The 24,932-nt window shown below is 42.7% G+C and overlaps 2 non-coding genes and 1 pseudogene across 2 annotated transcripts; all 3 read left to right on the top strand.

Moving 5' to 3' along the window:
- The first annotated feature begins 329 nt into the window (after window positions 1-329).
- LOC121263907 lies at window positions 330-485 on the top strand. The gene has a single exon (XR_005940390.1). It is a non-coding gene; the product is annotated as a 5.8S ribosomal RNA (ribosomal RNA).
- Window positions 486-20,296: 19,811 nt separating this feature from the next.
- Window positions 20,297-20,452, top strand: LOC121263918. Its single transcript, XR_005940400.1, has one exon. It is a non-coding gene; the product is annotated as a 5.8S ribosomal RNA (ribosomal RNA).
- A 223-nt stretch (window positions 20,453-20,675) lies between these two features.
- LOC121263898 lies at window positions 20,676-24,827 on the top strand (annotated as a pseudogene).
- The last annotated feature ends 105 nt before the right edge of the window (window positions 24,828-24,932 follow it).

Here is a 24,932-nt window from a genome sequence, read left to right as displayed (position 1 = left end):
TTAAATTTTTACTAGATTTCAGTAGTAAATACTAAATGGTTTAATTATATAATGAGTCTTATTATGAAACCAGTTTTCATTAGTATCTAATACATTTAAATACAATATGATTTCCTACTAAATTAAAATATGTTAGTAGTAATTAAATAATTTAAGATATAAGAATTCATTGATTTTATGGTGTTAAACAAAAGATCTATTTGACTATCTTCTAGATTATGAATTTAATTAAGTATGATATTAGTACATGTTGTTCCTAGACAGATTTAGTGATACTTAAAACACATGACACTCCTAGCCCACGGGAAAGGGGTGTTACAATACATAACGACTCTCGGCAACGGATATCTCAGCTCTCGCATCGATGAAGAACGTAGCGGAATGCGACACTTAGTGTGAATTGTAGAATGTCACGAATCATCGAGTCTTTGAACGCAAGTTGTGCCCAAAGCCATTTGGCTGAGGGCACGTCTACCTGGGTGTCATGCATCGTTGTCCCAACCCCAAACACTTCTTACGATGTGTGGGGTGTGAGGCAGACATTGGCCTCCCATGTGCTTTTGCTCACGATTAGTCTGAAAGTGACTCTTAGGCGACGAGCACCACAACAATCGATGGTTGAGAAACCCTCGTGACCCATCGTGTGTTGTTCGTCGCTGCGAAGGTGTTCCTCGACCCTATTATGTCATTCTTGCGACTCTACCATCGCATATCAATAAGCAGAGGAAACAAAACTTACAAGGATTCCTCTAGTAATGGCGAGCGAACCAGGAAGAGCCCAGCTTGAGAATTGGGTGCCACTAGGCATTTGAATTGTAGTCTAGAGAAGCGTTCTTAGCGGCGGACCGGGCCCAAGTCCACTGGAAAGGGACGCTGGAGAGGATGAGAGCCCTATTGTGCTCAGACCCTGTTGCTCCATGAGGCATTGTCGATGAGTCAGGTTGTTTGGGAATGCAACCCCAATTGAGCAGAAAATTCCGTCCGAAGCTAAATATGGGCGAGAGACCTACCGTGTGGGAAAGATGAAATGAACATTGAAAAGAGATTCAAAGAGTGGTTGAAATTATTGAGAGGGAAGTGGATGGGGGCCGGCGATGGGCCCCGGTCGGATGTGGAACGGTGCATGCCGGTCTGCCAATCGACTTGGGGTGTGGATTGATGCGGATTACTGCAGTGGGCCAAGTCCGGGTTGTAGTCATGCCCGTGGAGACGTCGTTGCTGCAATCATGGGAGGCAGCACGCGGCGCAAGGTGCGCTTCGGCATTTGCGTGCTCCTGCGTGGCCACTGACGGCAACATTAGGGAGTCCAGAGACGTCGGCATGGGCCTCGAGAAGAGTTATCTTTTCTGTTTAACAGCCTGCCCACCCTGGAAACAGCTCAGCCGAAGGTTCGGTCCAATGGCTGGAAGAGCATCGCACTTATCGTGGTGTCCAGTGTGCCCCTGCGGCCCTTGAAAATTTAAAGGACCGAGTGCCATCCACGCCTGGTTGTACTCATAACTGCATCAGGTCTCCAAGGTGAACAACCTCTGGTAGATGCAACAATGTAGGCAAGGGAAGTCAGCAAAATGGATCTACAACCTCGGGAAAAGGATTGGCTCTGAGGGCTGGGCATGGGGGTCCTCGTCTCGAACCCGTCGGTTGTCGATGGACTGCTCGAGATGCTCCTGCGGCGAGAGCGGGTTGCTGCATGCCGGCCGGGGGAGGAACTGGGAACGATCGCTTTGGCAGTCTTCCCTGGGTGTCGAACAGTCAACTCAGAACTGGTATGGACAAGGGGAATCTGATTGTTTAATTAAAACAAAGCATTGCGATGGACCCTGCGGATGCTCATGCAATGTGATTTCTGCCTAGTGCTCTAAATATCAAAGTGAAGAAATTCAACCATGCGCGGGTAAACGGCAGGAGTAACTATGACTCTCTTAAGGTAGCCAAATGCCTTGTCTTCTAATTAGTGATGTGTATGAATGGATTAACGAGATTCCCACTATCCCGGTCTGCTATCCAGTGAAACCTGTAATGCCCGTCCTTGTGGTGGATCTTTTTTATCAAAATATTTTGAGAAAGGACGACGGGAATTACCGTCTGATTTAAAACTTTTTGCTTCTTCCCAGGGTGCAAGACTCTACATTCCACATGTACTCCCTTCATACACATCACGCCACATCACCATTATGGCATATCCGCCACATGGTGCATTACTCCACCATATGGAGTACACTTCACATGTACTACATTCACACACCACGCCATATAGAGTACACTTTACGTGTACTCTTCCCAATCCACAATACGCCAGGAGAGTATATTTCTACATACACTCTCTTTATGTCACACTACGCCACACACAAAGTACACTCAGCGTGTATAGTTCCCACTCCACACAACGTCACGCCATCCATACGGCACATGCTCCACAACTACACTGCACAGCACAACCATGCCATCATTACAACACAAACTCCACAACTGCATTACACAGCACAGTCCACAACACTTCACAGCGCACTACACAATATGCCCAACACTTCACATACACAGCACTACACGTCACCACACCACCGATATGCCCAACACTTCACAGCGCACTACACAGCGCATCTCAATACTACATAGTCATTCCCCTAATACTAACAGCATAGTCCACAACCTAGTCCACTAATCAATATCTAACATAATTAACGAGGGATAGAGAGTTATACCATCGACGGGATAATCCGTGCATTGCTCGCTAATCGTCACAGCCGATGACGTTGGAGAGGTCGTACGTGGCAGCTAACCCGCGTACGTTGACTGTTTGGGCGTTTGGATAGCTAAGTGTGGTCTTGGAAGGGCTCGTGAAGGCCTCGTGATGGTGGCTATGAAGGGCGGTACCCAGCATACCTAACCGTGTACAGTGGCAGTCAGTCACATACAGTGACTGTCCATCACGTGCAGTGATTACCCACCACGTAAAGTGGTGGTCTGGACCTAGGGCTTGGCTAAGGGAAATGCGGTGGATCTCGTGGTGGCGTCGAGGTGGCGCCACGGTGGCTCACGGCGGTGGATCTGGCCGCACAGTGGGTGAGAGGTCGTGGGAGAGTGAGAGAAAGTGTACGTGCATGGGTGACAGATCGGGGCCGTGGTTGGTTGGGTTGACTTGGTGGTGGCCTGAGGAGGCTGATGACGGTGGTTACCCACCGTGGGTGGCATTGCACGGCGTGCAACCCGTACGTGTGAGGAGGAACGTCCGTGCATGGAGGAGGGGCCATGGGCCTTGGGTCCAAGGGAGGAGGAAGGGGGAGGTAAGGGGAGGCTCATGGTGGTGCCTGGTGGTTGCGGGAGTCTTGCACGGCGGCACTAGGGGCGTCGGTAGCTTGAAGCTGTGCGAAACCTATAAATGGGTTTCGTGTGTGCGTGCGATGGAGGGGAAAGGGTGGGTTCCCGTGGCTTGGGTTCCATGGGGGGGGGGGGGGGGGTTCTCCGGTGAGAGGGGAGCCTGTTGGTGGCGGTGGTGGCGCCGGTAGGTGGCACATGGCGGTTGAATGGGCATCATGCCCATTAGGGCATTACGCTTCTGAAAGGAAGAAAGGGAGAGCGTGAGGGAGAGATACCGGGATGGGGGAGCTTGCCGGAGTGAGGTGGAGCTGGTGGTACTGGTGGTGAGGGCTGCAGACACACGGCGGCGCCGGGCTGAGGCATGGAGGCTTCGGCGTGGTTGGAGCTTCGTATCGCGTATGCTGGGGAGAGGGAGGAGAGAGAGAGGGCTGGGGAAAAGTGAGGGAGAAAGAGAGAGGGTCTGGGTTTATAATCCAGTCCCTTCATCTTGGGGTCCTCAAAATGATTTAACATTGAGATATTAAAATACTGATTTCAAAATGCGTAAACGTTAACTTAATTAAAAGCACTTAGAGAAATTAAGGTAAATATTATTTTAAACTAACTTTAGTTTATAAAATAATATTTCTTCATCATTAATAAATGATGAATCTTATTTAATATATTTAAAAGGATAAAACCATTAAATTAATTAAAGCTTTCAACATAATTTAAATCCCATAATATTTCAAATAAATGGAATCATTTTAATAATTAATATTAAAATAATGTCTGACAATTATAATATTTTGGAGCTCTTCAAAATATTATAATTGTCTCATTTAAAAACAAGTTTAACTCAACGATACTGGAAATACCTCATATAAATATTTCCAGTACATTTAAAACACTGGGCATGCCTTAGAAGTCACCTAATATCTCGAGAGACACGTCGTCATGGTTTGGCACACATAACGATGCTCGCAGTCGCCAGAAAGAATGACAGATTGTTGCATAATTTCGTCATTGAAATTTGCTTACGTCAGAAAGGAGGAGCCTTATATAAGAAAGAGATAAGCTTACGTAAGAAGAAAGTAGCGGGGGTTACAAAACCACAGCCAAGGGAATGGGTTTGGTAGAATGAACGGGGAAAGAAGACCCTGCTGAGCTTGACTCTAGTCTGACTTTGTGAAATGACTTGAGAGGTGTAGAATAAGTGGGAGCCGAAAGGCAGTAGTGAAATACCACTACTTTTAATGTTATTTTACTTGCCTCGACACTGCCTCTGACATGCCTCAACTGCCCTTGGTGCTTTGCCCGCCATAACAAGCACACAAAGGTGTGACGAAGAACACCATCTATCACATGAACTCTACTAATGCAATTTTCCTTGTTGTCTCAAAACGTTGCAGTGCAACACTCCACAACATGACTGTGATGCCCCCAATCCCCGTTTGGGATGGAACGGAGACTTAGAGCGTCGGGATATGCAATACAAGGTTACATACCCTCGTTCATGACAGTTAATATGCAATGCATCCTAGTATGCAACAAGTAGTATGCAATAATCGCAGCGGAAATAAAAGGTTAAGGTGAAAAATATGCCAGAATAACTAAAACATCCTAACTTCATTAGATAATTATCATGTTTGAAATACTAAACTAGCAGACTTATATACAAAGTCATATCATGCTCTTAATGCGATCTAAAGCAGAAAGGACTTGGGCTATGAACATCAAAATAAAATCCTGCTTCCTCTCCAAATCCGACTCCTCCCCAATCATGCGAATCCAGTGCTCCATCAATCTCGTCCTGGTCAATTCCTAACATAACTTCTATCATTTCGAGTGGAATGAACTCGGAATGATAGTGGTCCCATAAAAGGGTGAGATTTACTCGAAATCTCAGTAAGTTAAACAACTAACTGACACAAAGATAAATCAATCATGAAAATGATAAATATGCAATGCATGAGATGCAGAAAATTAGTATACATGTCTCCCATCCAGATTCCTCAACATCTTTAAAAAAAAAATGAAGACATGGATTTTTACTCATTAAGTAATTTTGTCATCATTTTTTTTAAAAGACATAACTTCTTTATAAAAATTTCATCATCATATACTTACATCATTATCTTAATTAATAACATAACGTGTGGTAATGTCACAGTTCCCTAAATGCACTGTGAGTACCTGCCGGTGACCATAGTATAACTTACGTTGAAACTACGTTGTCTATAGACTCGTTCTCAATATATTGGTAAATAACATAATATCATAAAAATCATAACGTGCACACCCACCAGCGTTAGGTGTCATAACATATTGACTTCGCTCCGATGTTCTTTAAAGAGAACCCATTTGAAGCCTGTTGACTGTTCTTCATCAACACAGGGGTTACCACTCCAATATTAAACACTCCAGAGTGGACAGAGAAGTTCTACTAGGATAATTCCTCATCCTACCCTTTGGAGTCGTGATAAAAATGATTTTCATACAATGTTTTGAAAAATATTTTTCATGACATATGCAAATGTAGTAAATTTCATGCAAAAAAAAAAAAAAAGACTTTTATAAATGTAATATGCAAAAATGATGAAAATGTGATATGTTATATAAGTATGCACTCAATGTGTCATATAACATGATAAATTATGCCCAAAATGATAATTGATGAATAAATGAAGCATTTATTAATAATTCATAAGAAAATTATCAAGCTGTAAGTTAGAGGCCAACTTACAAACTTCCTGAAAAAATCAAAATTAGCGTCATAGCTACGTAAATTGTGTGTATACTAAGTTAGAGTTAATATTCTTATGGATAGGTTCAAAATCAAAGGCTTAAAAAAAATGGATATTTACAAAAATACCCCTAGACTTTCAAAAATTACCATTTAGGCCCTAAACTTTCACTAATTGCAAACGAACTCCAAATTTAACCAATATTCATGGAATTAATATTTTTGGCATTAGAAAACAATTCATGCCCTTAGATTTTCAAAATTCAAAGTGAAACTTGTGCAATTAGTCCCAATCCATGACATGCATCCTAGTTGATGCCTTTGTGTATTTCAACTATTGATCCCTATGAATGCATGCATATGAGATTTATTTAATCATTATTGATCCCTATGAAGTCTAATACTTGAGTAATGAAGTTCATCCTAACACTTAATCAAAGCTAAGAAATACTTAATCACCAATATGCTTAAAACCGATTCATACTTGATGATCAAAACAAGATAGATTTAAAACCTATCATGACATGATTCTAATAAAAAATTTAACCTTCCATAATCATGTTAGGACAATGATAGATCATATAAAATCAGGCTTAGTACATGCCATAGCTAAATTTCCAATTAAAAACATTCAATCATTCAAACCTTCCTTTAATTGACCCGGTTTTGCATTAAGCATCATAACCTTCTCAAAACTCAACCAAATTTCGTACCAACACTTGGAAAAAAAGATTGACATGCTAGCTATGATCAAAAGGAATAAAACTTACAAATTTCGTGGCCTTCCAAGCACTCTAGACTGCCTTCCACAAGAACACTAAAAAACTCACCAAAACTCACTCGGTTTGCACTCTTTTGATCTCTAAGAGGGGGAAATGCTCTCAAGGCTCATGATGATGGTTGGAGCTGTGGTGTGGAAGAAATGAGAAGGTGAGTGAATGAGAGGGAAGTATTTATAGGTGGCCAAGGGGTGAGGGACGTTGGCTTGGGTGCTTGGTGATTGGGTGAAGTGAGAGGTGCTCAAATCTGGAAAATTTCCTGATTTGCTTGCATGAGCTTATGTCACTTGTGCAGAATGAAATAGTGACCTAAACCACCATCATTTCCTCTCCACAGTAGCTGAAAGGGTCCTTTAGATGACTTCAGGTTGTGGGGCATCATTTGGATGACAGAAGATCCCTCAAACCACCATTGAAAACAGGTGGATGAAGGTGGTTTTGTGGTGGCAGAAAATCAGTTCGGTTTTGGATACATTTGGGCAGAAAAAATGAGTCAAAATCCTTCATGATGGTCATGGGACTTCTTGTTGATTGGGTGGAGAAGGAGGTGGCATGGGGTGGTGGTGCAAACCATGGCAGGAGGCTGGTTAAAATTCAAACAAATGGTTCCTACACAAACTAGACCAAGGTGCACCCGGTTTGGTTCTTTGAGTTGGTTGATGCAACCAATTTTTTCCAAGGCTCAAACTGAGTTTGGGAGGGTCTCATGAGGTGTTTAAGGATCAAATTACCCTTGAGGATAAACCACCAAAATGTTGGGCCCAAGGGCAAAACAGTCCAAGCATTACAAAGGGCAATGCACAAAACCGATTGAAGCGTGGTTTGGGCTTGTTATGTCATTTTTCTTAATGACATGTGGAATGGTTTAGCTAGGGTATTAACATCGTCTAATCATGGTTTAAGGGAGTATTAATTCAAAAAAATTTGAATTAAAAAGTTTAAGACAAGATTAAGCATGATTAAGCTTCAAAGCATAACTTAAAGTGCACTAACCTCAAGTATGATGGTTAATGGCCTTAGCCAATTTTCAAAACTTAATTTGGGTACTTTGAGTGTGATTTGGGTTTAAGGAAACCAATGGCATGATGTATTGGGCCTTTGGTCTTTGAATGGTAAAATCAGTCCAAACATGGCTTGGGCCATATGAGCATAAAAAGGGCTAAGGGTCCAAATCTACCCCAAAAGCCTTATGCCTTCTTATACTTGGGTCTTAAAAAACCTAAACAAAATTACTAATGGGCTTGCCTCTCTAATCCTTAGGTTATTAACACTAAGTATCAACTTTAATGCTAATCCCATTATCAACCTTAATGAAAGTGATTAACGCAAAAATAGAAGCCTAATCTAGAGTACTTAAGGGTTAATCAAGAGTTAATTAAGCGGGGTGTTACAATGACCCCCCAATGTTGTCGCCGACATGCATGCACGAGGGCAAACACTTGTCTCATGCTTTTGGATGATTGAAACCACCCAAAGTGGTTTCCTAAATTCATTTCAATACATCTTGGATGTGTTAAACGCATCACCTACCATTATTGGCCTATTTTTGAATTTTATTGATTTTTCGGTTTTATTAAATCAAAAAAATTAAATAAAAAAATACTAATGTCAAAAAATTGTGAGGCTTGTCCTACTTCAAAATATGATCTATCTAAGCATGCTTGCAAAAAATCTCGTCCAAATTCAAAGTATTTCAATAAGAAAAGCCTTTATGTTTCTTCGACAAATTGATGTTTCCTCCTGCCAGAGTGGATTTGGCTCTAAATGCCCTTTAGAGTGGGATGCAAGGTCCCAACATGGGCAGCCAAGAGGGTTGTCCTTGCCGCCCCCCTCACATGAATGGATTAACAAGATTCCCACTATCCCTGCTCAGTGCTTGGAGGGCATGTCACAAACCTTGCTGACAGGGCTGCAAGGCACGAGTTGGAGCTGTGCGTTGAGCGGCATGGCCCAGGCTGGGGACCTGGGTGTTGGTAGGGTTGTGCGGCACAGGGGCATGCGCAGGATGGTCCTACGGTGCAGGGATGCGTGTGGGGGCATGAGCATGCTGATGGGCCGCGCACTGGGCTGCGCACGGTCACTAACCTCGTAGTGCATGCGACAAGGCATGCGCCAGCTGACCTGCACACTGGCATGCGCATGGCCAGCAACCTCGCTGGGCGCTGCATGTGTGTCAAGGCTTGGTCCCTGACATGCATGCAGGCTAGTCAAGGGGCATGTCCCCGACATGGCTATGACATGTGCGGCATGGCTAGAGGCAACTTTGCCAGGTGCTCTGACAATCCCCCTATCTTCAAGTATATCCTTCCCTTAAGGATAAATTCGGGAAATCTCACCCTCATATCTTCATAATCCTCCCAAGTGGTCTCTTCTCTTGGCACTCCACCCCATTGGATTAAAACTTGCCACACCTTGTTCCTTTTCCTTCCACTTGTGATAACCCTATAATCAAGAGCTTCCTTTGTTTGCAAGAGCATACGCCCTTCTTCATCAAACTTTAGTAACTCTTCCACAATGAGCCTCGTGTCACCAACTCTCTTCTTGAGCACAGTCACATGAAACACCAGGTGTAGTTTGGATGTTGGAGGAAGTTCCAACCTATATACTACATCTCCCAACCTCTCAGTCACTTTAAATGGCCTATAATACTTCTTGGACAGCTTTAAATTTAGCTTATTTCTCAATGTCACTTGGCCAAAGGTTTGTAGCTTTAGGTACACATAGTCCCCAACTTCGAAGGCAACTACTCGCCTTCCCTCATCATAATATTTTTTCATTCTTTTTTAACCTCTCTTGAGCTATTTTTTTACCTTCACCAAGATCTCATCCCTAGTAAGCAACTCTTTCTCTGCCTCATCACTCTTGGTCTTGAATCTTTCATAGTTCACCAAGATTGGTGGTGGTCTTCCATAAACAACTTCAAAAGGGTTTCGTTTGATGGAGCATGAAAGGTTGTAGTATTATACCAATACTCCCTTTGCCCAAGTCAAATAATCACCCACCTTCTTTGTTCTTCATGGCAAAAACACCTCAAATATTGCTCAAGTGTTCTATTAACAACTTTGGTTTGCCCATTGGTTTGGGGGTGATAGGATGAACTTGCCTTCAATTTACTCCATTGGAGCTCAAACAATTCTTTCCAAAAGGTGGTCATGAACAATCTCTATTGGTCACAATGCTCTTCGGTAACCTGTGGAGCTTCACAACATTATCCACAAATGCTTTGGCCACACTCTTGGCAGTGTAAGGATGAGTAGGTGGAATGAAATGGCCATACTTGCTCAGGCGATCTACCACAATAAATATCACCTCATAGCGACTACTAATAGGAAGTCCCTCCACAGAGTCCAAGCTCAAATCCTCCCAAATCAAGTTCAGAATCGGGAGTGGTTGTAGAAGCCCGGATGGAGGCCGTGTCTCGTACTTGGATTTTTGACAAACATCACACCATCAACTAGCTTCTTCACGGCCTACTTGATTCCTTCCCAATAGAAAAAATGCTTCTCAAGAATCTCGAGTGTCCACCTTCTTTGCTATTATGAAAGTGATCAAGAATCTCTGATATGAACCCGCGGGAATGAAATCCCTTTAACCCACAATCAATTTGAAAACTCGCCCAAGAAGGCCACAATCAAGTTAATTGATGGAGAATCTAGACTTGATGATAACTCGTTTCAATAACCTAGATTATATTAAAATCTAGACCTGTTGAAGAACCCGTCTCAAGAACCCAGATTACAAAGGAGGAACGTCACAAAGGTTGAGATTTACCTTTGATAAGTTCAAAAGTTCAATTAAGAACAAGAGGAGTAAAACTCAACTCATAATGAATAAATTCATCAAATTTTATAAACTTCTTAAAATGAGACTACAAAGAGTATTTAAACCAAAACCAAATTAAAACCCTAACTAAAATAAAGCCACTTTTACCCAAAATGCCCTTGGATGAACAGTGTCACGGCTACAGTAACACTGCTATTGTAATGCTACAGTAACCTCTTGAAACCCTAATTCCTAAAATGTAACTATCCAAATTAGCCCATGGCCAAAATACAAGGCCTTCCCAAAAATCCTAGTTCATAAGAAATAAAACATATGTGGGCCAGCATCCTCAAACCCAATTATTCTAGCCTAATTGCAATAACTAATAAAATAAAACACATTAATAAAATAAACAAGTCCATGGCCTTCAACCTCATAATCATAATAATAATAGGTTTTAATTTATGTTGCCCTTTTCCATAGCTTGTATCACGTGAATGATCACTGGATCTCCTTGTCTCAAGCCCATTTTGAATATTCAGCTCTTGCTAGACTCGTCCCAAGTGGATTGCACCAATTCTTGCATTGCTTCCTTGATCTTCTTAGGTATTGATCTTGTAATTGGCCCATCTAGAATTTGCAAATGATCTTTAAGACGAGGCCCAGCTTGGTTCCCATCATTCCCCCTCTCCTTAAAAGGATTCAACCTCGAATCTTCACCTAGATCAAAGGGAAAAAGGTTAGTAACTTTGAAAATAGCAGAAACATGATACTTACCTAGAAGATCCACTTGATATGCATTATTATTAATTGGGAATAGTCCATTCAAGCTACTTCTGTTATCGACTGGTAAAGATATTAAATCTAAATGAGTAAATGGATTAAGTGTATAAATAATTTGAAAATGTGAAAATTGAGTAGTAGCATGAACATTTCAATTATATGTAAACTCAATGAATGGCAAACAATACTCCCACAAATGTTCATGAAGCACATCTAAAGTCTTCCTTACACCAAAATGACCACTTTAATTATATGCAAACTCAATGAAACGCAAATGATACTCCCAAAAATGTTCATGAAACACACCTAAAGTTTTCCTTACACCAAAATGACCACTCCAATTATATGCACACTCAATGAATGGCAAGCAATACTCCCAAAACGTTCATGCAACACGTTAATGAATGACAAATGATACTTCCACAAACGTTCATGCAACACGTTAATGAATGGTAAATGATACTCTCACAAATGTTCATGTAACACATCTAAAATCTTATTTACACCAATATGATTCATCAAACCAAATCCATGTACAAGCAACTCACGCATGAGACTAGTAGGCTCACAAAGTCAATTCTCTTTAAACAAATACCAATCTAGTCTATAGAACTGACCAAATGATGCATTCTCACGTACTCCATTCACACTAGCCAAGCCATCATCATTAACAAACAATTTCTTATCATATTCAAGTTTCAATAACTTTGCATCTAAAATGATGACAACAACATACCTTCTTGCTAAAGTATCAACCACAAAATTTTCCTTATCTTATGTGTACTCGATTACATGAGGAAATTTCTCAATGAATTGCACCCACTTGGCATGCATTCTATTCAACTTACCTTGTCCCTTCAAGTGCGTCAGGGACTCATGTTCTCCAAAGAAAGGTTGGGTAGGGATTGTCACACCAAGCACAAAATCAATGTAATGCTCTATCTCTCTAATAGGTGGCAATCCACTGAACACCCAGCTAGGAATCTTAACCTCATATCCCTGCAATAAAGAAACAACAATATTAGACAAAGAGTTGTTAAATTCGTTAGTATAAAAGTTTGCTTTAGCATAAAAACTCACTTTTGTTTTTCTATTTCTCTTTGCAATCTCTCTTTCTTTTTCCTCTCGTGGCTCAACTCTTTTTTCTTTTTTCTTGACTCTCAGTCAACTTTCTATTTTCTTTTTCACTCTCCCTTTTTCTTGATGTTTTGCCCTCATTCTCTTTTTTTCTCTCACTCATTTTTTCCTTTTCACTCTCTTTTTTTCTTTCACTCTCTTCTTTTGTTGAACTCTCGAAATCACAATTATTTTTCAACTCGTTCTCTCTTTTTCTTGTGGTTTCAGTCTCACCTTCATCTTTTTTTTCTCTCTCTCTCTTTCAACCTCACTATTTTCTTTTTTCTCAATCTCACATTCTCTCTTGCTTTTTATCTCAATCTTACTTTCACTCTTGCTTTTTAGCTCAATCTCACTTTCACTTTTTCTTTTTTGATCACTCTCACTATCACACTTTCTTTTTTTATCACTCTCATTTTCACTCTTTCTTTTTTGAGCAATCTCACTTTTCAGTTTCAATTGGTCCCCATGGACCTGTGTGTTGGAGTTAAAGGAGCAAGTTTGATTGTTTTGCCATCCTTTTCAAAACTGTACATGTTTCTTAACCCATCATGGATCACCTTCCTATCATTCTGCCATGGTTTCTCCAACAAAATATGGCTAGCATGCGTAGACACTACATTACAAAGGACTATATCCTGGTATTTCCCAATTGGAAAAGAAACCAGCACTTACTTATTTACCCTAACCTCCCCACAATCACTCTCACTACAACTTGTATGGTCTTGGGTATTTGAAGGTATGTAAATTTAATATCTCCACTAAAGTAGTGCTGGCCAAATTAATACAACTCCTCGAATCAATGATCATACTACATACCTTGTTGTTGATGTGGCATCTAGTATGAAAAAGGTTCTCGCTCTATTGCTTTGTATCATCCATCTTAATTTGTGTATTGATTGCATACTCAATAACAAGAGAATCATCATACTCTTCTTTCTCATACCCATTTTCAACTCTAGACTCACGTCGCCTCCTATCTTTCTTGCCCTGTAGATTTCTAATTACCACATCTTGATGATCCATCCTATCCCTCACTTCACCCAACACCAAGTTCAACGGCTCAAACTGTTGCTGCATGGATTGCAACACAAAGGATGAGTTATCTGTCATCCCCTTTGGTGATGAGTTACTCCTATGAGACATCATAATGTGCTGCACAAAATGAATGTTAGTAGAAAAACTCACACACTCCCTTACTTGTTTACACTAGAATAATGACACTCCACTCGTGTTTCACTTTTAATTGTGGCTTTTTTCTGATAATATTCTCACACTCTCTTGCCTTTTACCTCAAGATTTTTCCCACTCAAGTTCTTTAAGAACAAATTGAACTCAATCAAGACAATGCAACCTTTTTTTATCCTAACTAGTAATTAGGTCTAAGAAATAAGAACAAAAAAAACATGGAAGGAATAAAAATGACATGTGAATCAAGAAAATTCTACGAATGAATCATTAACTATAAGACAAGATACCAACTAGAATAATGTATGTAGTCCATTCGATGATTTGGCTGAAGAAAAAATTTTGGATTTTTTTTTTTGACGATTTTTTTTCTTATTTTTTTCTGGACGATTTTTTATCTTTTATTTTCTTGTCTTCTCACCAACTAATTTGATCACAATCAAAAGAATAAGCAATTGAGAAAACCCTAACAATAACTCAAAACCCTAGGACAAGTGATATACAGCAGCCCCTAGAACAAGAGATGTCAACCAACACAAACCCTAGAACAATGGAATTCAGCAGCCCTAAAAATAGTGAAGAAATTCGGCAGCCACCTCTATTTTTTTTTTCTTTTTTTGTAATCAATCCTAGAACAATGAAGCCCTATAATAAAATATGCAAGAAATAACAGATAGAATCAGACCTGATTAGAAACCTTGCTCTGAATACCAAATGATGTGAACCCGCGGGAATGGAATTCCTTGTACCCACAATCAATTTGAAAACTCACCCAAGAAAGCCAAAATCTAGTCAATGGATGGAGAATCTAAACACGATAAGAACTTGTTTCAAGAACCTAGATTACATTAAAATCTAGACCCGTTCAAGAACTCGTCTCAATAACCAAGATTACAAGGAGGAACGCCATAAAGGTTGTGATTTACCTTTGATAAGTTCAAAAGTTCAATTAAGAATAAGAGGGGTAAAACTCAACTCACAATGAATAAATTCATCAAATTTCATAAACTTCTTAAAATGAGGCTACAAAGAGTATTCAAACCAAAACCAAATTAAAACCCTAACTAAAATAAAGCCCATTTTACTAAAAATGCCCCTAGATGAACATTGTCGCGGCTACAGTAACATTGCTATAGTAATGCTACAATAACCTCTTGAAACCCTAATTCCAAAAATGTAACTTTCCAAATTAGCCCATGGCCAAAATAGAAGGTTGTCCCAAAAACCCTAGTTCATAAGAAATAAGACATATGTGGGCAGCGTCCTCAAGCCCAATTATTCTAGCCTAATTGCTATAACTAATAAAATAAGCTACATTAATAAAATAAATAGGTCCAAGGTCTTCAATCTCATAATCATAATAATAATAGGCTCTAATTTATGCTGCACTCTTCCATAGCTTGTATCACGTGGATGATCACTGGATCTCTTTCTCTCAAGCCTATCTTGAATATTCAACTCTTCCTAGACTCGTCCCAAGTGGATTACACCAATCCTTGCATTGCTTCCTTGATCTTCTTAGCTATTGATCTTGTAATTGGCCCATCTGGAACTTGCAAAGGATCTTTAAGACGAGGCCCACCTTGGTTCCCATCAATCTCCTTCCTCAAATTCAGCACATTGGGAACATAGACATATTCTTTGTAATAAATAAAGTTATCTCTAACCTTGAAGCCGATAACTCCATTCCCTTGAGCTTTTAAAAGCTCAGCAATCTCAATGTCTCTTGCATCTAGCTTGGTAGCTTCACAAACCTTGTCCCATATCCTCCACTCGTCCCCACTCAAGGCCAACAAATCAAAATCATGTCCATCATATACTTCCCACAATAGAGATCTCCCCTCATGTCTACTCAAGGCATCCTCTACCTTGTTCTCTTTTCCCGATTGATAGATAATTCAAAGCCAAGAAGTTTCACAAGAAACTTTTGTTTTTCCAGGGTCTCAATTTTTTGTTGCAAAAGGTGCCTCAAAGCTTGTTGGTCGGTCACAATAACAAACCTGAGGCCCAATAGATAAGGCCGCCAAACTTTAACCGTGTAGGTGTCCATGCTTTCTTCATTGGCCCGAGTGCCTTGGAAATAAAGGCCAAGAGTCCCTTTTCTTGCACTAAAACAACACCAATTCCATCCCCACTTGCATTCACGTACAACTCAAATGGCTTCTCAAAATTGGGCAAAGCAACCAAGGGAGTAGCGGTCATCACCCTCTTCAAATTCTCAAAGGCATCTCTAGCCTATTATGTCCACTCAAAATTGTCTTTCTTGAGCAAGGAAGTAAGTGGCTTAGCAATAAGCCCATAATTCTTGAAAAATCTTCGATAGTTACGGGTTAAGCCCAAAAAACCTCTTAAGGCCGAAACATCCTTGGGCAATGGCCAATCCACCATAGCCTTTATCTTTCTTTGATCAACATTCACTCCCTCACCTGATATAAAGTGCCAAAGATACTCAAGTTCAATTCCATAAAGGCACATTTAGAAGCCTTTATGAAAAAGTGATGCACTTCTATGATCTTCATCACAATCTTCAAATGTTGCTTGTGTTCTTCAACAGACTTGGAGTAGACCAAGATGTCATCAAAAAATACTAACACAAACCTTCTCAAAAGTGGCTTGAAAATTGTATTCAGGGTGGCTTGAAATATAAAAGGAGCGTTGCATAACCCAAACCACATGAGTAGGTACTCAAAGTGACCGGAATGAGTCCTAAAGGCCGTTTTGTGAACATCATCTTCTCTCATGTGGATTTGGTGGTAACTGACTCTCAAATCAAGCTTTGAAAATACCCTTGCCCCATGTAGTTCATCTAGCATCTCATCCACGGTAGGAATAGGGAATCTATATTTGATTGTAGCTTCGTTCAAGGCCTGGTAATCCATTTAAAACCGTAAAGTGCCATCCTTCTTTCTCACCAACAACACTAGTGAGGAGAAAGGACTAGTAATAGGCCTTATCAATCTGCCTCTCAACACTTCATCTACTTGTCTTTCGATCTCTTCATTTTGAAAATGAGCATACTGATATGGAGGAACATTCACCGGTTTGCTCTCATCAACTAAGATAATGCGATGGTCAAAGGGCCTAGTAGGTGATAAGGTAGTGGGCACCTCTAGGACCCCCTGATGGTCCTTCAAGACCTCTTGAACCTCAATGGGCAGCAAGGATAAGTCATCCTTCTTGCCCCCATCTTCAATCTTTTCAACTTCAAAAACCAACTCTTGTTTGGCAAGAATAATGGCGAAGCCTTGCATAATCTTTCGAACATAATTGCCTCACAAGACTTCACTTCCTTTGATGTCAAAGCTGTCCAAATCCTCTTCTTAGACCCAAGCCTAAACTCCATGGTCATCTTGTCATAATCATGCACAACTTTCCTGATACCCAGAAGCCAAGCATTGCCCAACACAACATCAAGTCCCAAAAGAGATAGGATACGCAAATCAACAACTATTCTAACCCCTTGGATGTTCATCTTGACCTCTTTTACAAGCCCCTCACATCTAAGCTTGTCCCCTTTGGCAACCTTAACTTCAAATGTCTCAATAACACTTGGTTTCAATCCAACCTTGGTGACAATGTTGGAGTTCATAAAATTATGAGTTGAGCCGCTATCAACCAATAAAGTTACTTCAAATTTCCCAATCCATGCCATAAGCCTCATTGAAGTGGGCTTTTGTACTCCTGACATGGCATTGAGTGACAATTCGACATCCTCATCCTCTTCACTAGATTCGGCCTCTTCATGTTCAGACTCATGGCTTGAGGATTCATCATGATCATCCTCCCATATCATAACAAAAGCCTTATCTGACTTGCATGTGTGCTCTTTACTCCATTTGTCCCCACATTAGAAGCATAAAACTTTCTTGATTCTTTCTTACACCTCTTCTCTAGAAAGTTTCTTAACCTCATAAGGCCTCGGCTTAGAAACCTCCACATCAACTTTACTCTTCCAGGGAGCTTTGGTTTGCAAAGGTTTTGAAAATTTGCTCCCCACCTCCTTGGAATATTTTCTTTCCATGGTGTTGCTATCTTCTAGAATTTCGGCCATCCTCATGACCTCTTGGATTTGTGATGGTTGCTTTAACTTGATCTCCTTGGCTAACCAAGGCTTTAAACCATCTATGAAAGTGCCTACAAGTGCTTCTTCTGACCATCCTCTCACTAATGTTTGGAGTTGCCGAAACTCCTCAATGTAATGGTGAACCTTGCCTTCTTGTTTCAACTTAGCAAGTTGCCCATGATGATTAGTAGTGGGTGACAGGACAAATTGTAACAAGAACTCTTTCCCATATTGGTCTCTTATGATCAACTTTATCTAGCCACTCATATGGATCTCCCCTATCAAATTTGGGAAAATCCACCTTTGGCCTCTTTGGTCCCCCGTCATATGCCTAGTTTCCTCTTCTATCTTCACGATAATTATCATCATAACGTCTCCCATGATAGCCTCGATCTCTCTCATAGTGATTGTGTCTTCTCTCAAATCGGTTGTCATGGCCCCAAGGCCTCTCCTCCTCATAATCATACTCGGCCTCTTGGCCATCTTCTTGTCTTGGAACTTCATATCTCACATCTTGATGTCTCTCTCTTATACTCCGACTTCTATGGTGATTACCATCTTGGATCCACCTTTCCACCACAACATGGTCATTCTCAATACGATTGCCTCTTCTCATTTCAACTCTTAGTGACTCTTGCATAGAATCAGTTACACTTGTCTCTTCACCATCAACAAAAGCATCGTGCCTTTGTCCATTTGTCTCTTGGTATGGCCCTTGGTCCTCAACAAGTCTCCTCTCTAATCTCTCTATGCTCTCGTGTGTTTCCCTCCTCATGGTATCCATGGCTCTCATATTTTCCTCACTCACTCGGGTAGTGGCATTCAAGACCATTCTTAGTTCGGCCATTGTAGTGTTGACCTCACCAAGAATGTCCATGACTTTGAAAGTATGCCCCTTGAGCATCTCAATGCATTCCCGGTTGGAACTCTTGTTCCCTTCGGCTTCTAGATAGCTCCCGGACATGACGCTTGCAAACTAACAACATGAACAACTTGCAAATTGGCTTGCAAACTGAACCTTTCTGTTTGGTGAAGCTTGGACAGCAACTTGGATTGTAGAATAGGCCTCAAAAGTCCAACCTTGAGTTGTCCACCTTTGTGGGTGGGCAACCCCTCTTGCACAAGCTTAAAGGTCTAACCATGGGTCCTCCATCTTCAAGGGTGGCCGACCCCTTCAAGTAACACTACTCCGACCTCCTCGTCAACCCCCAAACTTCAATTTCAAGTTCACAATCCAATCACAAATGAATCAAAACTGGATCTTCATCCTTCAAGCCCGTCTTGAATGTTGGGCTCTTGCTAAACTCATCTCAAGTGGATTGCATCAATCCTTACATTGCCTCCTTGATCTTCTTGGCTCTAGACCTTGTAATTGGCCTATTTGGAACTTGCAAAAGATTTTCAAGACTAGGTCCTTGTTGGTGCCCATAAAAAGGTGAAAAAGAGATTGAGCTAAAAAGCAAGCGTGAAACTGAGATTGAGCTAAAGAGTGAAGGTGAGATTGAGAAAAAAAGAAATAGTGAGGCCGAAAAGAAGAGGGAGAGAAAAATGAGAGAGAAAAAAGATGAGACTGAGGCTGGGACCTCATGGCTTGCTAGTGGGCACGGCATGAGGCCGTGCATGGCTAGTTGATGGGCATGGCAGGGTGCCACGCATAGGCTTGCGGAATGGCACGTCACAGTGTCGTGCATGGCTGCTGCATGGCCCAGGTAGGTGGCTGGAGCATTGGTTGCTGCATGGCCCAGGCAGGTGGCCTGGGTGTTGGTGTTGCAAGGCATGAGCTGGAGCCATGCACTGGATGGCATGCCTAGAGGGCACGCCACTAACCATACTGACAAGGCTGCATGGCACTGGCTGGAGCCATGTATTGATCGGCATGGCCCAGGTTGGGGGCTTGGGCATTGGCAGCACTGTGCGGCGCATGGGCCTGCGCATGTTGATGGGCCGCGCGCTGGGCTGCACGCAGTCACTAACCTCTCTGAGCATGCGGCACGTCATGCGCCTGCTTGCCTGCGCACTGGCATGCTCATGGCCAGCAGCCTCGCTGGGTGCTGCGTATGTGTCAAGGCTTGGGCCCTTGCATGCAGGCTAGTCAAGGGGCATGTCCCCGACATGGCTAAGACATGTGCAGCATGGCTAAAGGCAACTTTGAGAGGGGCTATGACAGGTTCGCTGCCAGCAACATCGTGAGAAGTCCACTAAACCTAATGATTTAGAGGAAGGAGAAGTCGTAACAAGGTTTCTGCAGGTGACCCTACAGCAAGATCATTGTCAGTGAACCTGCAGAAGGATCATTGTCAATACCTGCCCTGCAGACCGACCTATGAACATGTAATAACCTTCTGGCTGGGGGTGTAATTCCCCCTCCCAAAAACTGTTGGGAGGGCAAGTTGAAATTTGCCCACTACTCTCCTCTTGTGTGGTTGGTCAATCTTCTCGTTCTTATCCCAATTGAGCAATGAACCCCAGCGCGGTCGCCAAGGAACTTAAACAAAGAGTAACCATGGGCGCCCCAAAAATGGTGTGCGTGTTGTTGGTGACATCTTTACCATGATACATAACGACTCTCAACAACGGATATCTCGGCTCTCGCATCAATGAAGAACGTAGTGAAATGCGATACTTTGTGTGAATTGCAGAATCTCGCGAATCATTGAGTCTTTGAACACAAGTTGCACCCAAAGCCATTCAACCGAGGGCACGTCTACCTGGGTGTCACACATCGTTGCCCTAACCCCAAACACTTCTTATGCTGTGTGGGGTGAGGGGCAGACATTGGCCTCCCGCGTGCTTTTGCTCGCGGTTAGCCTAAAAGTGAGTCCTAGGCAACGAGCGCCATGACAATAAGTGGTTGAGAAACCCTCGTGACCCGTCGTGTGTTGCTCCTCACTGTGAAGGTGCTCCTCGACCCTATTGTGTCGTTCTTGCGACTCTACCATTGCGACCCCAGGTCAGGCGGGATTACCCGCTGAATTTAAGCATATCAATAAGCGGAGGAAAAGAAACTTACAATGATTCCCCTAGTAACGGCGAGCAAATTGGGAAGAGCCCAGCTTGAGAATTGGGTGCCACTCGGCATTCAAACTATAGTCTGGAGAAGCGTCCTCAGCGGCAGACCGGGCCCGAGTCCCCTGGAAGGGTGCGCCAGAGAGTGTGAGAGCCCCGTTGTTCCCCGACCCTACCACAGCACGAGGTGCTGTCGGCGAGTCTGGTTGTTTGGGAATGCAACCCCAATTAGGCGGTAAATTTTGTCCAAGGCTAAATATGTGGGCAAGAGAACGATAGTAAACAAGTACAGCGAGGGAAAAATGAAAATGACTTTGAAAAGAGAGTCAAAGAGTGCATGAAATTGTTAGGAGGGAAGCGGATGGGGGCCGGTGATGCTCCCCGGTAGGATGTGGAATGGAGTATGCCGGTCTGTCGATCATCTCAGGGTGTGGACAGATGCAAATTGCAACGGCGGCCTAAGCCCGGGTTGAACTCATGCCCATGGAGACGTCGTTGCCGCTCCGCGGGCAACACATGCCACAAGGTGTTCTTCAGCATATGCGTGCTCTTGGCATCGACCCTTGGGTCCATTCGGCCAGCTTGAAACATGGACCAAGGAGTCTGACATGTGTGCGAGTCGAATGGCTAGTAAACTTGTAACACAAGGAAGCTTATTGGTGGGATCCCCTTGTGGGTTGCACTGCCGACCGACCTTGATCTTCTGAGAAGGGTTCGAGTGAGAGCATACTTGTCGGGACCCAAAAGATGGTGAACTATGCCTGAGCAGGGCGAAGCTAGAGGAAACTCTAGTGAAGGCCCGTAGCGATACTGACGTGCAAATCGTTCGTCTGACTTGGGTATAGGGGCAAAAGACTAATCAAACCGTCTAGTATAGTAGCTGGCTCCATCCGAAGTTTCCCTCAAGATAGCTGGAGCCCACGGGCGAGTTCTATCGGGTAAAGCCAATGATTAGAGGCATCAAGGGAGCAACGCCCTCGACCTATTCTCAAACTTTAAATAGGTAGGATGGCACGGCTGCTTTGTTAAGTCGTGCCAAGGAAGCAAGAACTCCGAGTGGGCCATTTTTGGTAAGCAAAACTGGCGATGTGGGATGAACCCGAAGCCGGATTACGGTGCTCAACTGTGCGCTAACCTAGAACCCACAAAGGGTGTTGGTCGATTAAGACAACAACATAGTGGTCAGGGAAGTCGAAATACATTAAGGAGTGTGTAACAACTCATCTGCTGAATCAACTAGCCTCGAAAATGGATGGAGCTGAAGCGCGCGACCTATACCTAGCCGTTGAGGCAAGTGCCAGGCCCCGATGAGTTGGAGGGCATAGCGTTGGCTGCTAAACCTAGGGCGCTAGCCCAGGCGGAGTGGCTGTCAGTGCAGATCTTGTTGGTAGTAGCAAATATTCAAGTAAGAACTTTGAAGGTTGAAGAGGGGAAATGATAAGAACCCGCGGGATTGAAATCCCTTGAACCCACAATTAATTTGAAAACACTCCTAGAAAGCCAAAATCAAGTCAACGGATGGAGAACCTAGACCCGATGAGAACTCATTTCAAGAACCTAGATTATATTAAAATCTAGACCCGTTGAAGAACCCATCTCAAGAACCTAGATTACAAAGGAAGAACGCCACAAAGGTTGTGATTTACCTTTGATAAGTTCAAGAGTTCAATCAAGAACAAGAGGAGAAAACTCGAATCACAAATAAAATTTAATATTGTCTAAGCTTCAAATGAGGCTACAAGGAGTATTTAAACTAAACCTAATTAAAACCCTAGCCAAAATAAAGCCCCCTTTACCCAAAATGCCCCTGATGAACATTGTCGCAGCTACAGTATGACTATAGTAATGCTACAGTAACCTCTTGAAACCCTAGTTCCTAAAAAGTAACTTTCCAAATAAGCCATTGCCCAAAATACAAGGCCTTCCAGAAAACCCTAGTTCATTAAAAATAAGATGTGTGGGCCAAGCATCTTCAAGCCCATTTATTCTAAGCTAAAAAAATAAATCATTTAACCTAATTGGAAGCTTCTAATAACAATAGGCCCTATCTCTAAGTCATGTCCTCCACATCTTGAATCAAGTGGATCAAAGCTGGTTCTCCATCTTTCAAGCCCATCTTGAGTGTTGGGCTCTTGCTAGCTTCGTCCCAAGTGGATTGCACCAATCTGTGCATTGCTTCCTTGATCTTCTTGGCCCTTAATCTTGTAATTAGCTCATCTGGAACTTGCAAATGATCTTCAAGAGTAGACCCACCTTGGTTCCCATCAGGAAAGGTTCCATGTGAACGGCACGTGCACATGGGTTAGTTGATCCTAAGAGACGAGGGAAGCTTGTCTGATAGCATGTTGGACATAAGCTTCGAATGGGAATCGGGTTAAAAGGAGTCCAGAGACGTCGGCAGGGGCCCCAGGAAGAGTTATCTTCTCTTTTTAATAGCTTGCCCACCCTAGAAACGGCTCAGCCGGAGGTAGGGTCCAGTGGCTAGAAGAGCACCACACTGCACATGGTGTCCGATGCACCCCCGGCGGCCCATGAAAATCTGGAGGATCGAGTGCCATCCATGCCAGGTCGTACTCATAACTTCATCAGGTCGATGGAACAATGTAGGTAAGGGAAGTTAACAAAATGGATCCATAACCTCGGCAAAAAGATTGACTCTAAGGGCTGGGCAAGGGGGTCCCAGTCCTGAAGCCGTCAGCTGTCAGTGGACTGCTTGAGCTGCTCCCGCGGAGAGAACGGGTCGTCACGTGCCTGCCGGGGGATGAACTGGGAATGAGTGCTTTAGCGGTCTTCCCCGGGCGCAGAATAGTTGACTCAGAACTAGTACGAACAAGGGGAATCTGACTGTTTAATTTTTAACAAAGCATTGCAATGGTCTCTACGGATGCTCACGCAATGTGACTTCTGCCCTGTGCTCTGAATGTCAAAGTGAAGAAATTCATCCAAGCGTGGGTAAACGGCGGGAGTAATTATGACTCTCTTAAGGTAGCCAAATGCCTCGTCATCTAATTAGTGATGTGCATGAATGGATTAATGAGATTCCCACTATCCCTATCTCCTATCCAACGAAACCACAACCAAGGGAACGGGCTTCGCAGAATCAGCGGGGAAAGAAGATCCTATTGAGCTTGACTCTAGTCCGACTTTGTGAAATGACTTTAGAGGCATAGGATAAGTGGGAGCCAAAAGGTAGAAGTAAAATACCACTACTTTTAACGTTATTTTACTTATTCAGCGAATCAGAGGCAAGGCATTGCCCCTCATTTTGGACCCAAGGCTCATTTCGGTGGGCCGATCCAGGTAGAAGACATTGTCAGGTGGGGAGTTTGATTCTGTGGAACAAACTCCCCACCTGAGATGAGCTCAATGAGAACATAAATCTTGTGTGAAACAAAAGGGTAAAAGCTCATTTGATTCTAATTTCTAGTACGAATATGAAGCCTGAAAGCGTGGCCTATCGATCCTTTGGACCTTCAGAATTTGAATCCAGAGGTGTCAGAAAAGTTATCATAGGGATAACTTGCTTGTGGCAACCAAGCGTTCATAACGAAGTTGCTTTTTGATCCTTCGATGTCGGCTCTTCCTATCATTGTGAAGCAGAATTCACCAAGTGTTGGATTGTTCACCCACCAATAGGGAACGTGAGCTGGGTTCAGACCGTCGTGAGTTAGTTTAGTTTTTTCCCTACGGATGACAGTGTCGCCATAGTAATTCAACCTAGTACGAAAAGAACAGTTGATTCACACAATTGGTCATCGCGCTTGGTTGAAAAGCCAGTGGCACGAAGCTACCATGCGCTAGATTATGACTGAACGCCTCTAAGTCAAAATCCGGGCTAGAAGCAACGCGTGCGCCCGTCGCCCAATTGTCGACCCGCAGTAGGGGCGTTAGGGCCCCAGAGGCACACATTATTGATGAAGCCCTCGTGGCGGATGAGCCGTGCGGGTCACCTTGAAGTACAATTCTCACCAAGCGACAGGTAGAATCCTTTGCAGATGACTTAAATACCCGAGGGGGTATTGTAAGTGGCAGAGTGGCCTTGCTGCCACGATCTACTGAGATTCAGCCCTGTGTCGCTTCGATTCATCCCTCCCTCTAAAACTACATCACTTTCCACGATTTCCTAGGCATGGTTAGCAACAAGGACTTGTCCAAAATCGGTGCATGACGTGCTCCCCGTTGCTACCTTGGT

This window comes from Juglans microcarpa x Juglans regia, chromosome 4S (assembly GCF_004785595.1).
Source record: "Juglans microcarpa x Juglans regia isolate MS1-56 chromosome 4S, Jm3101_v1.0, whole genome shotgun sequence".
NCBI lineage: Eukaryota > Viridiplantae > Streptophyta > Magnoliopsida > Fagales > Juglandaceae > Juglans > Juglans microcarpa x Juglans regia.
The sequence above is the reverse complement of the archived record's forward strand: the minus strand, read 5'-3'. Positions and strand labels throughout refer to the sequence as shown.